A 12,801-nucleotide genomic window follows, 5' to 3' on the forward strand; every position below is an offset into this window, starting at 1 on the left:
TGAGCCAAGCCTGGTTGCTCTGGGGCCTCTTGCTGTCTGGGGTCTACATCTGAGCTGGTGACCCAACACTCCCTTCTCTGACACTGGAGAGAGAGCCACATATTTAGGCTGTGATTCTTCTGACCTGTTTTATATACATGCCTGTGTCAGGGTGAGATGTAGCATGTCTCACACTGTTTCTCTCCAGTGGCTGTAGAAGAGTCCAAGCGAACACACACAGATGAAAGACCTCACAGTAATGTCTAAAGTGAGGAGGACAAACCCCACCTCTTATTAGAATGATCAAAATGTCCAGATTCATCTTCTTTAGCTGTTTAACTACTTAAGACTTTTTACCTTCTGAGTTGCTTGAATTACTTTTCAAAATTGTCCTTCTGTCACCATGAAGGAGAGATTGAGCCTATGGTTAATATCTCTTTACCTTTAAGAAGCTCTTCTTGGAGAGATGAGTCCAGACTTTAATGTTAATATTGTATTGTCAATTAGCAACATTTATCCTGGTAAGAACCAGTTTAGCAAACTAATTAAATATGTGCTCAACCAACATGACTACATTCAGGAGAGCACTTCTGTAAGGGCTCTGTTTGCAAAGTGTAATTAATTACCTCTGATTTAAAACAGTCAAACTTTTGCTTAATACTCAGTGTGTTCTGGCATGCTAGATTCATTTTGACATCACAGGGAAGATAAGCCATAGGAAATATATGATGAGTTGTCTATTTATGAGAGCTTTTCAAAGGCAGAGCTTGTAACACATGGCTTGCAAATTCATTACTTTGCAGCTCCTCATAAAGTCTTTTTGAGTGTTTCCAGGGATATTTGGAAATACGTTGCTGGCACCTTCCAGCAAAGAAAAATCTATTAAAATATTAGTTTGGGATGAGATCAAAGCAAGGACAATATTAGCATTTAGTGATAATTTAAACACTTAGCATCATAAAGTATCTGAGAAATTGTAAGCAAAATTTTTCCTGCTGAATCTGAACTTTCAGCCTGGAACTTGGAAAATCAAAGCCTGGTTTCATCAATACGAAATGTCTAAAGTTTCATCATTATGAAATGTCTGCTGAATTTGAAGTTAAAAGCTATGGCAAGAGAATATTTGATTTGTACTTTAAATATATTAAGTCATAACTCTCTGTTAATAGATATACTGCAGTGATTAAACCTGGCTGTAGTCATCTAGTAAGGACAAGAATCACAGTGTTTCAGTGCTATCTCTGACCACAGAAGGAAAACTCTGGTTTTGTGTGCTTTCCACTTATATTTGAAAAAAACCCAAACTTTATGTCTATACAGACATAATAACTTAAATGTTTTTCACAAAACATCATTTCTTTTGAAGGGCTCTCCTACTGTAAAAAAAAAAATGGAGATGAGCTCCATTTTAAAATCATTGTAATTCTGGCTAGAGTTCTCACTGAAGAGTGGAATGAAAAAAAAAGGCAGAAAAAAAACCAACCAACCAAAAAAGCTACCTGCTTGATTTTTTGGTTTGTTGGTTTGGTTTGGTTTGGTTTGGTTTTCTGCCAGTAGAATTCAATTTGGATGTTTATTGGAATTGTTCTTTAAAGGCTTTTTAAAGAAAAGTAAGGGCAATGAGGAAAAAAGTAAAAACTTAGAAATTTAACAATTCAAGGTAAAATATGGCTTGATGTATTTGCACTGAAATTATGCTTTCCTGTAAAATCTACTGTGCATTGGTTTTTGGGGTTTGGTTTGGATTGGGGTTTTTCCATAAAAGAAGAAGAAACCCTCAGGATTATATGAAAATCTCACCTTAACAAAGCTGGGTTTGCCTTAGCTACTGGATGTAACAGAATAGTGGAGACTAATGTACCCTCTGCAAACACCTGCATCCAGCAGCACTGGTTAGGCCACACCTTGAGTACTGTGTCCAGTTCTGGGCTCCTCGATTAAAGAAGGACATTGAGATACTTGAACGTGTCCAGAGAAGGGCAACGAGGCTGGTGAGAGGTCTTGAGCACGAGCCCTGTGAGGAGTGGTTGAGGGAGCTGGGACTGTTTAGCCTGGAGAAGAGGAGGCTCAGGGGAGACCTTATTGCTCTCTACAACTACCTGAAAGGAGGTTGTAGCCAAGGAGGTTGTAGCCAGGTGGGGGTTTGGTCTCTTCTCCCAGCCAACCAGCACCAGAACGAGAGGACACAGACTCAAGCTGTGTCAGGGGAAGTTTAAGCTCGAGGTGAGGAGAAAGTTCTTCACAGAAAGAGTAATTGGCCATTGGAATGTGCTGCCCAGGGAGGTGGTGGAGTCACCGTCCCTGGAGGTGTTCAAAAAAAGATTGGATGTGGCACTTGGAGCCATGGTTTAGTTGACAGGCATTAGACAATAGGTTGGACTTGATCTCTGAGGCCATTTCCTCACTCAACCCATTTCAGAGTGGGTTTACTTCAGTCTGCTGGTAGTCCAGGGCAATTAATGCCCTTTTACAGTTAGAGCTTATCTTGTGGTTTATACTCATTGCAAATAAACTAATTTTGTGTGCTCAAAGACTACTCCACTCTGTGAAGCAAAGCATAACAAGGGAAGATGATTAGGAGATTTTCTTCAGAAGTGCACTGCTGATTGAGACTAAACCATCCTCTCACTGCAGCTGCATCCTCTCAGTCAGTGTTGCTACATGCCAAGAGTTTATGGTACGTTTCAAATTCACGTGTCATGATGTTTTGCCTTCTCTATTTTTATGCAGAACTTCCATCTTTTGAAGACAAACTCATCCCAGTTCAGCCATACTACCACATCGAGACTGAAATCTTTGTGTTTGATAGCGGGCCAAAGCAAGTGTGCTCACAGCAACACTATTTTAGGAGGCAGATGAACTTTGCAGCTTCTCCCTTTTTCTTGTCTTTAACAATGAACCAGCTTCGGGCTTTACTTGAATCTGACTTGAATTTTAATTTTCAAGCTATTTGTTACAGATGGCATGCCTACAGATATCCCCATTTCATTTCAGCATGACTAGTCAGATTTATACTTGTCTTTTATTAATGTAATGATTCATCTCCTCACTTGTCTTCCTTCCAAAGACATTCTTATGTGAAACCAATTCAAGGTGTTGCATATGTGAGATTTTGCAAAACTGATGAAAATGAGAAAAAAAGTTTTTTTTCCAGGCCTGCAACAACACCTATCAGTAAGTACTGCAGTTTGGTGAAACTATTTTGATTTATCCAAGGTAAGCTGAATATTGTCAGAAATTATTGAAATATAGACCCCTCTAATACCAACATCATGCTATAAGCAACAATTTTAAAATTATAATGGCAACAATCTAGTAAAGGCTGTCAGACTTTTTTTCACTTTTGCTTTAGATTCAAAATGGAGCAGGGGCTTTAAATACACAGCTTTTGGAAGACAAATCAAGAAAGAGTATTTCCACTCTAGAAAGATTTATATGTTGCTGTTGCCCCTGTAGAAACTGCAAGTGAGCACACTATGCCTTAGCTGATACAGTCTGTAATATTTAGATTGATCTTCTCGTCTCTTCTCTTGTGAGGTATAATCCTTCAATGAAAATGACCAATCTTCACTGCAAAATTTGCTCATGCTATAGTTTGTGACAGTCTTTTTCATCTGATGCCTTCCTGTGCACAAACTTAATCTCGGGTGTGGGATTCACATTCCCAAACACAAATGTCCAGTTCCTGTTTGGTCTTCTATGCTGCTCCAGAAGTGCTCAGGTCTCCTCTAAGTGCTATCCTACACAGCCTGCCCCGTATAAAGAGCTCTGTGAAGACAGCTAAGATGTCCTAGTCCATCTGAAGTGGCACCAGACACCTCTATGAGCACAAACACACTGCTTCCCTTGAGATCTTGTTTGACCATATGCCTCAGCCACAGCTACTCTTTCCATACAACATTACTAATTGAACGTTAGTATTTTAGCATACTCTGTACTTCAGCTTCCTGAGCTGTCAGTCTGAAGATAAAGCATATGTCTTACAGCTACAATGCAGTGCAGAGATGCATCTAGCCTTTGTGAGTCCTGCCTGCCCTCTCATTCCTTCCCACAGTTTTATCAGACCATGACACTTGGCATATGTACAAGTACAATACAGTTCAAAGAGCTTGGTCTTGCTGTTCATCTGCAACATAAGCCTGGAGCATACCTGGCCAGAAGTGTTTCAGTGGCTGTTTGCCTTTCTTTCCTAGAGGGCAGATAGTTCCAGAGTTCATCACAGGAGATTTGTGAAGATATTTGCTCGCAGCAGTGCTAAGCATGTTGAGTAGGCCCCCAGATGTCTTAGAGCTACCCACAAGTGAGCACTACATTGAGTTAAACGCAGTAGTTAATGGGTTATTTGAGTTGTAGCAAGTGCTGGTGTTGGTTGTAGGAGGCTTAAGTGAGAGGTATAACTTCAGTGCTGACCTCTGAAGCTGAATCTTGAAAAATGAAAGGTCTTTGGGGAGGGATCCTATTTTGATTGTTTAAAATATTAATCTTGAAAACAAAAATTATGGATGCTATGGTAATATGCAAGGACATAGTTATTTCTCCACTAGGAACTTGTACTGTGATGAGATGAGAGAAGAGGAACTCAGCAACATGAAGTTTGTGAAATCTCCTTATGCTGTTGATCTGTCTAACACCAAAAAGTATTTTCTGCCTGGAGCCCCCTTCTCTGTTGTTTTATGTAGTATTTATCTGACTATGTCCACTTCCCTCCATATATCTGCCTGATTTATAAAAACCTTACCTGACCCAGTGGGAACTCTGTAGGACACAGGCCTTCAGAAATAAGTCCAACACAAAGCTACTGTTTGCTTGTCTGGTTTGTTCAAGTTCGAACCCATTGTTCCTTGTCTTATCACTGTGAACCCCCAAAAAAAGCCTGACTCCCTCCACTTGACAGCCATATGATATGTATTTTCCTGGTATTTTCCTGGCATGAAGGATGGAAATAGGACTGTAATGAATATCACCATAAGAAGTGACAGAAAATGATGAGAAGAAGGTGAAGAAAAAATTCCTAATCAATGCAGTCAGTAGTCTGCATCTGGGCACTCAGAGGGTTCAATTGCATGCACAATATAAAAAGGGAATAAAGCTGTCTAAGTACAAAATCACTGTGATTTTGAGCCATTGATTCTCATTCCAAAAGAGTCAACTCTGAAAAATATCAAGTGCAAGCACAGCAAAAGACAAAATAGGATGAGAGAATAAAGTAATTAAAATTCTGTCTTTTGATGCCAGGTTCTGATAATGAAGTCTCAGCAAACATTCATCTCATTCCTAAGCATGTGCTGCAAGATATGAATTCAGGGTGATTTTCTATACTGACTCCTGAGGGACACTTTACTCACTCTGTCCCTTTCCTCCCTGACAGGTAAAGGCTGAAGAGGGAAAAGAAAAATTAGAATCACCTGAAACCCATATCAGAGTGAAAGATATCAGTCTGCTTCCCTGAACTGCTTCAGTATTAGCATCCCACATGCTATTGTGGCACCTGGACATAACTTACATATTACTTTGAGTTATATTCATCAGTCTGGCAATGGAAGCATTAACTATTTCTATTATATGGTAAAAAAAAAAAAATATAGTAGCATATCAGTAGTATATCTGAGAAATTATCCAGCCTAGAACACCTATCTAGTTACTAATACAAGGGAAACTAGAAGGGCTCCAGCAAAGAGCAGCAGAGATGATTGGTATCTTAGTACCAGTATCTGGTTGGGGCCCCATCCCTGGAGGTGTTTAAGGCCAGGCTGGATGAGGCTCTGGCCAGCCTGATCTAGTGTGAGGTGTCCCTGCCCATGGCAGGGAGGTTGGAACTAGATGATCCTTGTGGTCCCTTCCAACCCTGACTGATTCTATGATTCTACACCTGACCTGCCAGCAGACTGCTTGTTCAGTGCAGTGAAGAGGCTAGAAGTGAGCTAACAGCAATCTAAAATTATTTGAAGAGGAATTACAGACTTAATGGAGACAAACTGTACCGGGATAGTGCTATGCAATATAAGAAGGGACAAAGGTTACATATTATGGCCTGGAAAGTTCATTTTGAAAAAAATATCTTCACTACTGGTGAATGCAATATTGGAAGGGATTTCCCAGGCAGTTCAGGGAATTGTCATCCTTACAAGCATTCAGCACTCACCTAGAGAAGACTACATCTGACTTAATCTTATACTAGTGATTGCTCATTTTAGAGCAGGCAGTGTGACTAGAGATCTCTAGGTCCCTTCTAGAAAATATTTCTGTGTCTCTGTTATTTTTATCTATTTGCGTGTATTTGGAGGCATGTAGTATACAAACCTTTGCATTTTTTTTTTCTTCTGAAGAAGGATACATAAATATAATTTGTAGTCTGTAGTTTCTAATACAGTGTAGGGCAAACAGGTCCCTATGGGGTAATGTTTGTCTGCATAATTATGTGGGGTTTTTTGAAAGATATTAAACTCACAGCCTCTAAAGATTAATTCCTAGACAGATAACTTCTATGATTGTCCTGAAGGATCAAACCCCCAAACATGCCCTAGCCCAGACAGTGGGCTAAGCACCTGTGAATGTGCTAACCTGGACAGTTCCTGGGGTCCAGACGGCCAAGGTGAATGTATAGCAGGTGTGATTAACAGTGTAAGCACCTGTGAGTGTACTAACCTGGACACTTCCTGGGGTGCAGATGAACATGTACCATGTGTAATTAACTTTGTAACACAGCTGCGACCTGTGTGTGCCCCTGGCCATGTTTGGATATGCCCCATCCCATAGGTCCAGTTATCAGGGTTCTGTGTTACCAAAGGGCATTCATTGTCTTGGGACAGTATTTAAACCAGCCAAGAAGTCAGGCAGCTTGCCTTGTTCTCACGCAGACAGCAACAAGAGCCAAATGCTGCCTGAGTAGCAGCTGAAGAACCTGCTCTAGCAGACCAACAACTTCACCCAGGCCTTGCACCTGGACCAAGGCAGAAAGAGGAAAAGCTGCAAGGGAATTGAATCCCAGAAGAGGCTACAGCCCAGCGAGGGAGCACACAAGAGAGAGGCTCTTAGCCCTCTCTGAGCCAAGGTCTGCTCGAATCACAGCCACAGCATCTAGGAAGATGCCAGGCAGAGGAGCAAGTTGTGAGTCCCCAGCCAGTCTGCCACGGAATCCCAGTTGTGGGAAAACCACAGATCACAGCAGCTGTATCTCCAATTTGAATTGCTGTATTGGAAATGTTAGACCTGTGCTTAAATCATTTAACTGTCTTGATATGTGGAGTGCAAAACCCACAACCGAATAATTGAACCTGTGAAGACATTTTGTAAATAAGTTACAGTGGTGTTTGAGATACCACCACCAGGAAATTTTAATTATAAAATACATAAAAATATACATTTTAATTACAATGATATCTATGACAAATTGATTTCTCTTAATCCAGATCTTGTTCTTCCCCACTCTTTACAATCTGTATTTTTTCCTCATAATAAGCCAATATTGAATATTGCTTTTGTTGATCTGAATCCCATAAATACCCTTTTTTTTTTTTTTTCAGCTATTACAGAACTGCCCACCTTGTTGTGAGTAGATCATAAGATTCTGTCACTGCAATTGGAAAACCTAGCTGTATTCTAGGGGACCTTGAATATCTCAGAGATTGTCTTTTATAGTTACCTATTGTTTATTTCATTAATAACACATAGTTCTTATATTACCATTATTCCATGTTACCTGTACCCAGTGTTAGTTAACAGGTAGATCATCATTATCTCCAACAGACAGTGTCATGAAGGATTACTGAAGTCATTGGCTGTTACAGCCCTAAACAGCATCGTGAAATTGGGCACTAAGAACAGCTCTATAAATGGAAAAGTGAGGAAGCAATCCTGCACAGCCTGGAACCGGGAATGCAAAATATTTATCTTGCTGAAAGAGACAAATGTGTTCATGGATACATTCCAGAAGTGAATCTGTTGAATGTCAAATATGTTTAATCCTCTTCTCTCTCTCTTCATCCTAATTTCTCTTGGCAGTTTAAATTTCCTAGCACAATAAGCACTATGACCACCAGTTCCCACTTATTTTCAATAGTACTCTGGTATATTAGAGAAATCCCTAGGAGTTAAATTTAGGTTGGGGGATTTATTTGCATAGGATGATTTAGCATAGGATTGGAATTACTGCTGCCAGGCTCTGTGAAGACTCAGTGTTTGTGGAGAGGTGGTGGGGGACACTGCTGGAGCTCAGTAGTAAAGCTCTCTCCTAAACTTTGGTTACCTAAAAAACACAGTGAGGATTTCAGACCGGGCTTTGTTTCTTCCCAAGCCCCATACATTGTGTGTTTAGGAAAGCTGAAGGTATTTTGTTCCGTCCTGCCACTGTGTCTGTTTTCCAGTCCTTTGAGAGCCCATGAATATAATTAAAATAAAATGGGAAGTAAATAATTAAAGATGGAATTAAATCAGTTAAGGACCAGCCTGTGATACTCTGTTGTGAATAATACTTTTTTTGGTTGAAGCCTCCTGCTCCAACCTTTCCATACCATGTGAAAGGTTCAGTAGAAATTACAGACTAAATAAAGCTGAAAACTCACTTGACATGATGACCTGGTTATTGTAGTAGACAAAAATAAGGCTGCCACCTGGGACTGCCTTCTCAAGCTGTAACACTGAGTGAAAAGTGGTAGATTTGCTTTCAAACCCAGGCCACAGGACCAGAGCAGCAGAGGCTTACCAACACAATCCTGTGCTGGTCTCCTTCAGGCTAGTCGTATGCAGGACTGGGAATTAAAACTATTAAGTGCTATGAGAGGATAATAAATTTTAAACAGAAATGGTCTCAGAAAATTTTGTGTGTGTGTATATATATATATATATAAAATTATGCAGCATAAATTTCTAGTTTAGTATGTATTCACAATGTTTGATTTCTCTTTGTTTCTGCCTTGCAGGTGGTGGCAAAGGGACAAGCTGAGCTTTGGGGAAGGGTCCCCTTTTCAAACAAAATAATGGACCTTAAAATCACCAAGAAGGGGGCGTCCTCCTTTTGCTTTTTAGCTTAATGCTTCATTGTGAATGAGGGTCACCATGAGATTGTGGCTGATTTTGTATGGGTAGGTGTTATAGATATCTGCAAAGGAAAGGTACTTTCAAAGCAAGTAGCTTCCATTATTGTATTCCAAAATGAAAACAAAAACACGGGGGGTATTGGAAGAGCAAGTGCAGGCCTGAGGTTAAAAAGAGGAAGACTTTTTTTTTTTTTTCTCTAAAAGGGAGTCATCAGGGTTCTTGCTAAAAGATATTCCTGAGGAAGGCTCTCAGGAGTGGTGGCAGAGACAGCCTTCTTCCATAGAATAGGCTGTGCCTCAAAGAGGTGAAAAATACAATTTTATGCAGATGAACCCTCCCCTTTGCGAGTGTCTGCGTATTAGAAACCCTCAGGGAAATACCAGTACAACTGCTGAGGGGCAGAAGCTCTTTGAAATGTTGTCTTTTTTGTCATGAGATATCCTATGACAGAAAGCAAAGCAATTTATTGGGGTGGAGGAAGGGGGAAATGAAGTAATTTTTCGAGCTTTTTCATTTCTGTTACAGTAACGTTGGAAATGAAGCTTGAACAAAATAGGCCCTCTAAGCCTTTCTTGCACTTCCTCCTCTTCTTTTATTTTTGGTACCATAATGTAAAATGAAAAAAGTAAGTTAAGGGAATATTTCCTAATAGCATGAACGACAATTGCTCAAAAGTGTCAACCATCTAAAATTACTTTTTCTTCCCCCTCCCCTCCCAAAAAAAAATTTTTGGGAAAAAAAAAAAAAAGAATGTGATAGTCCATTTGGAAAGAAAGTTTTACAGAAAAAAATATCCATCTCTAGCATACAAGCCAATTATTCATTTTCATGATGACAAAAGGCATTTATGTTTAAGTTGGCATTTCTGTTAGTCATTCCTTATGAATTTCCTAATCACCATGGCTGCTTTCTCCCAAACCACAGAAGTGTCTGTATTAGATATTCACCGAATCTGAGCTCAGTCACATACAGAAAAACTGAAGTCTGAGACAGGAAAGAGATAGTACTATTACAGAAAGGTTTAAATCAGTGAATTTTGTGTGTTAGTCCTTTGTTGCTTTTCACAGCAATTTTGTTTCCACCAGAAAATAACAAAATTAGGTTGAAGGCCCTACTTCAGCCAAACCCCTTGCGTGCATTTGTAACTTCCATTGGTGCTTAAGTGTAATTGAAAGGCAGTGTCCAATATCCTACACACACACACATCATTTAACCTTCCACATTTTCTTCCAGCAAGAGATATCTCTATCTACACATTCCAAAACAAAAGATCCCACATAGACATACCACAAAACAGGAACATCCCTCAGCCTTTGACTGCTAGCTGCCACAGCTGACAGTATTCTTCAAAGCCTGAAGAGGCTTTGCTTTTTGCTAACAAATGTCACATTTTGTTTCAATCTTTTCTATTTAGATTAAAGTGAGAACAGAACAAGAGAAATAGGAACCAACAGAAAGCATCAATTTGCTGATTGAAACAGACCATGAGGGAACAGTTGCCTTAGCTGTGGTTGATAAAGCAGTTTTTATTCTGAACAAGAAAAATAAACTTACAGCCAAGAAAGTAAGATATTTCTAAGAGAAAAGTATCCCAGGATGGTGGGGGTTGGAAGGGACCTCCGTCTAGTTCAATCCCCATCCCCCCAAATATCATGTCTAACAGTCAAGCAAATTTAACCATGACTAATGAGAGAATAAAAATGTAATTAATGGCTATTAATTGCTTAGTTGTAGCTTTGTTAAAGTTGAACATGGTTTTGCTTTTGCAGTTTAGGATCTACTTAAGATGAATGCTATATTTCAGATGGGGATTTCCATGCTGCAGATGATGACAAATTTGTAATTAAAAAAGCACTCCCCAGCTAAAACATCCCTCAGTTTTAATGTCAATTTCCAAATGCAGCTTGTACCACCAGCTTGTCTTGCTTCTGCAAGTCAAAGACTACAATAAATTTTTTAATACATATAAAAAAAAACCCAAAACCCAAACTTTCTGGAAGCGTGCACAATCAATCTGTGGTATTTTATTTGGCAGGTATTTAATGCTATGAATTCATATGATCTTGGATGTTCTCCAGGTGGTGGTGCAAATAGTGTTCAAGTTTTTACTGATGCTGGCCTGGCCTATTTATCAGATACAATTAAATCCAACCTGCGAGAAGGTACTTGCCATCTGTCATCTGCCCTTTACTTCAGATATTTGTTCAAGATCACTCTAGATCTGAGGAGGCTGATTGCTTAAAAATCAGAAACATTTTATTTGTGACGATGTAAACATTTCTCTTGCCTGTGGATTTTTCTTCTTTTTGTTCTCCCACTGGGTGCTGGCAGACCATGGCTGCTGGTCCTTTGGTGTCCAGCTCAGCTGGGACAGACTGCAGTTGGCTGAGGATGAAACTATGGATCTTCTGTTAAAGAGATGAAGCCTAAGATGGTTTTTCTATGAATGCCCTGAATGGTCATGCTGTTGCTGTCGTGGTATCATGACCAAGCTTTTCTGTTCCCAGGCTATAAATGTCTCCAGGTTACTAGAAGGCAGAAGAGATTTTGTGTTGGACAGCAAAGGTGATGACTATTTGACTTTGTCCCCAAGGAATCTGGATAAACTTGTCTCCTGTCTCCATTCTCTAGGTAACAGTTTGTCAGAGCTGTTTACTTTCCCTGTGTTCAACAGGACTTTATGGCCATTGAACTGTCCTTTGAAGATGCTTATTTGTGACTCTCAGACATAAAGAAAGCCTAGTTGACAAGCTTAAGCAAGATACCTGGGTTTTGCACCTTTTGAGTAGTTTAGAGAACTAATTTTGCCTCACGACTCTTAGTGAGGTAGGCAGCTAATTTTCCAATTAAAACCCACTTAGGAAAGTTAAATGGAGCAGGATGTTTCATATCACCATTACCAAGCCTGAAGACTCAAATTCTTCAAAGCAAGACATCTGTTCAGGGGAGATGCTCACTGCTGCATATAAAGATCTACAGGTTCCAGTGTTCCAAAGATATCCTTGGTTGATCTCTCCCTGTTGAGTGGCTTAGAGCCTGGCACAAAGGATCTTGAGCAGGTTAGAAATACCCTGTTCTGTGCAGTCTTTTATAGCCTTTTCTATGGAAAATTCGTCTTTCAAAAGCTTTCTGAAGTCCACAGAATAAATGAATGGAAAACAGATTTTGGATAGATATGTTTTCTATATTCTTGTTCTGGTGAAATATTTGCTGAATATATATAAGGAAGAAGAAGTTTGTGGTGAATAAAGTTCAGCCTTGGTCCCTTGTAGTAGAAATTAGGGCAAGGGTCAGAAGGGTATTTAATTAAATACATGGCCATCCTTAATACATATTGCTGTCCCCACTGGCACTTCTTCCCATGATGTGTCAGAACCATGCGTCCTGTGCTTGCAGACAGAAAGGCAGGCACATCTTTTAGAGGCAGTTGCTGGCAGGGCATAATGACAGGGAGCTGGAGCACAGCATCCTGCAAAGGTGGCTACAGAGTTTTGGGTTCTGAAGCCTATTCAGTTGGGGAAGGTTTGCCCAGGTTTGTGCTCTCAGGGACTGTCTCCTTTAGGGATGAAGAAAGAGGGCAGAATAAAGAAAACATCTGAAACCAGAATATATAGAGTGTTAGCAAAGATGTTCCTGTTAATCTAGGGTTTTGTTGTGATTTTTTTGTTTGTTTATTTTCCTGCAGTTGGTGATGCCTTCAGACCAGTGTGTTTATCACGATGAGCACAAGGAAGTAAAGGTTCTGCTGTACTTTGGTGAGGTAAATAAACCCAATGATTTTGCTGT

Source organism: Indicator indicator, chromosome 1, assembly GCF_027791375.1.
Source record: "Indicator indicator isolate 239-I01 chromosome 1, UM_Iind_1.1, whole genome shotgun sequence".
NCBI lineage: Eukaryota > Metazoa > Chordata > Aves > Piciformes > Indicatoridae > Indicator > Indicator indicator.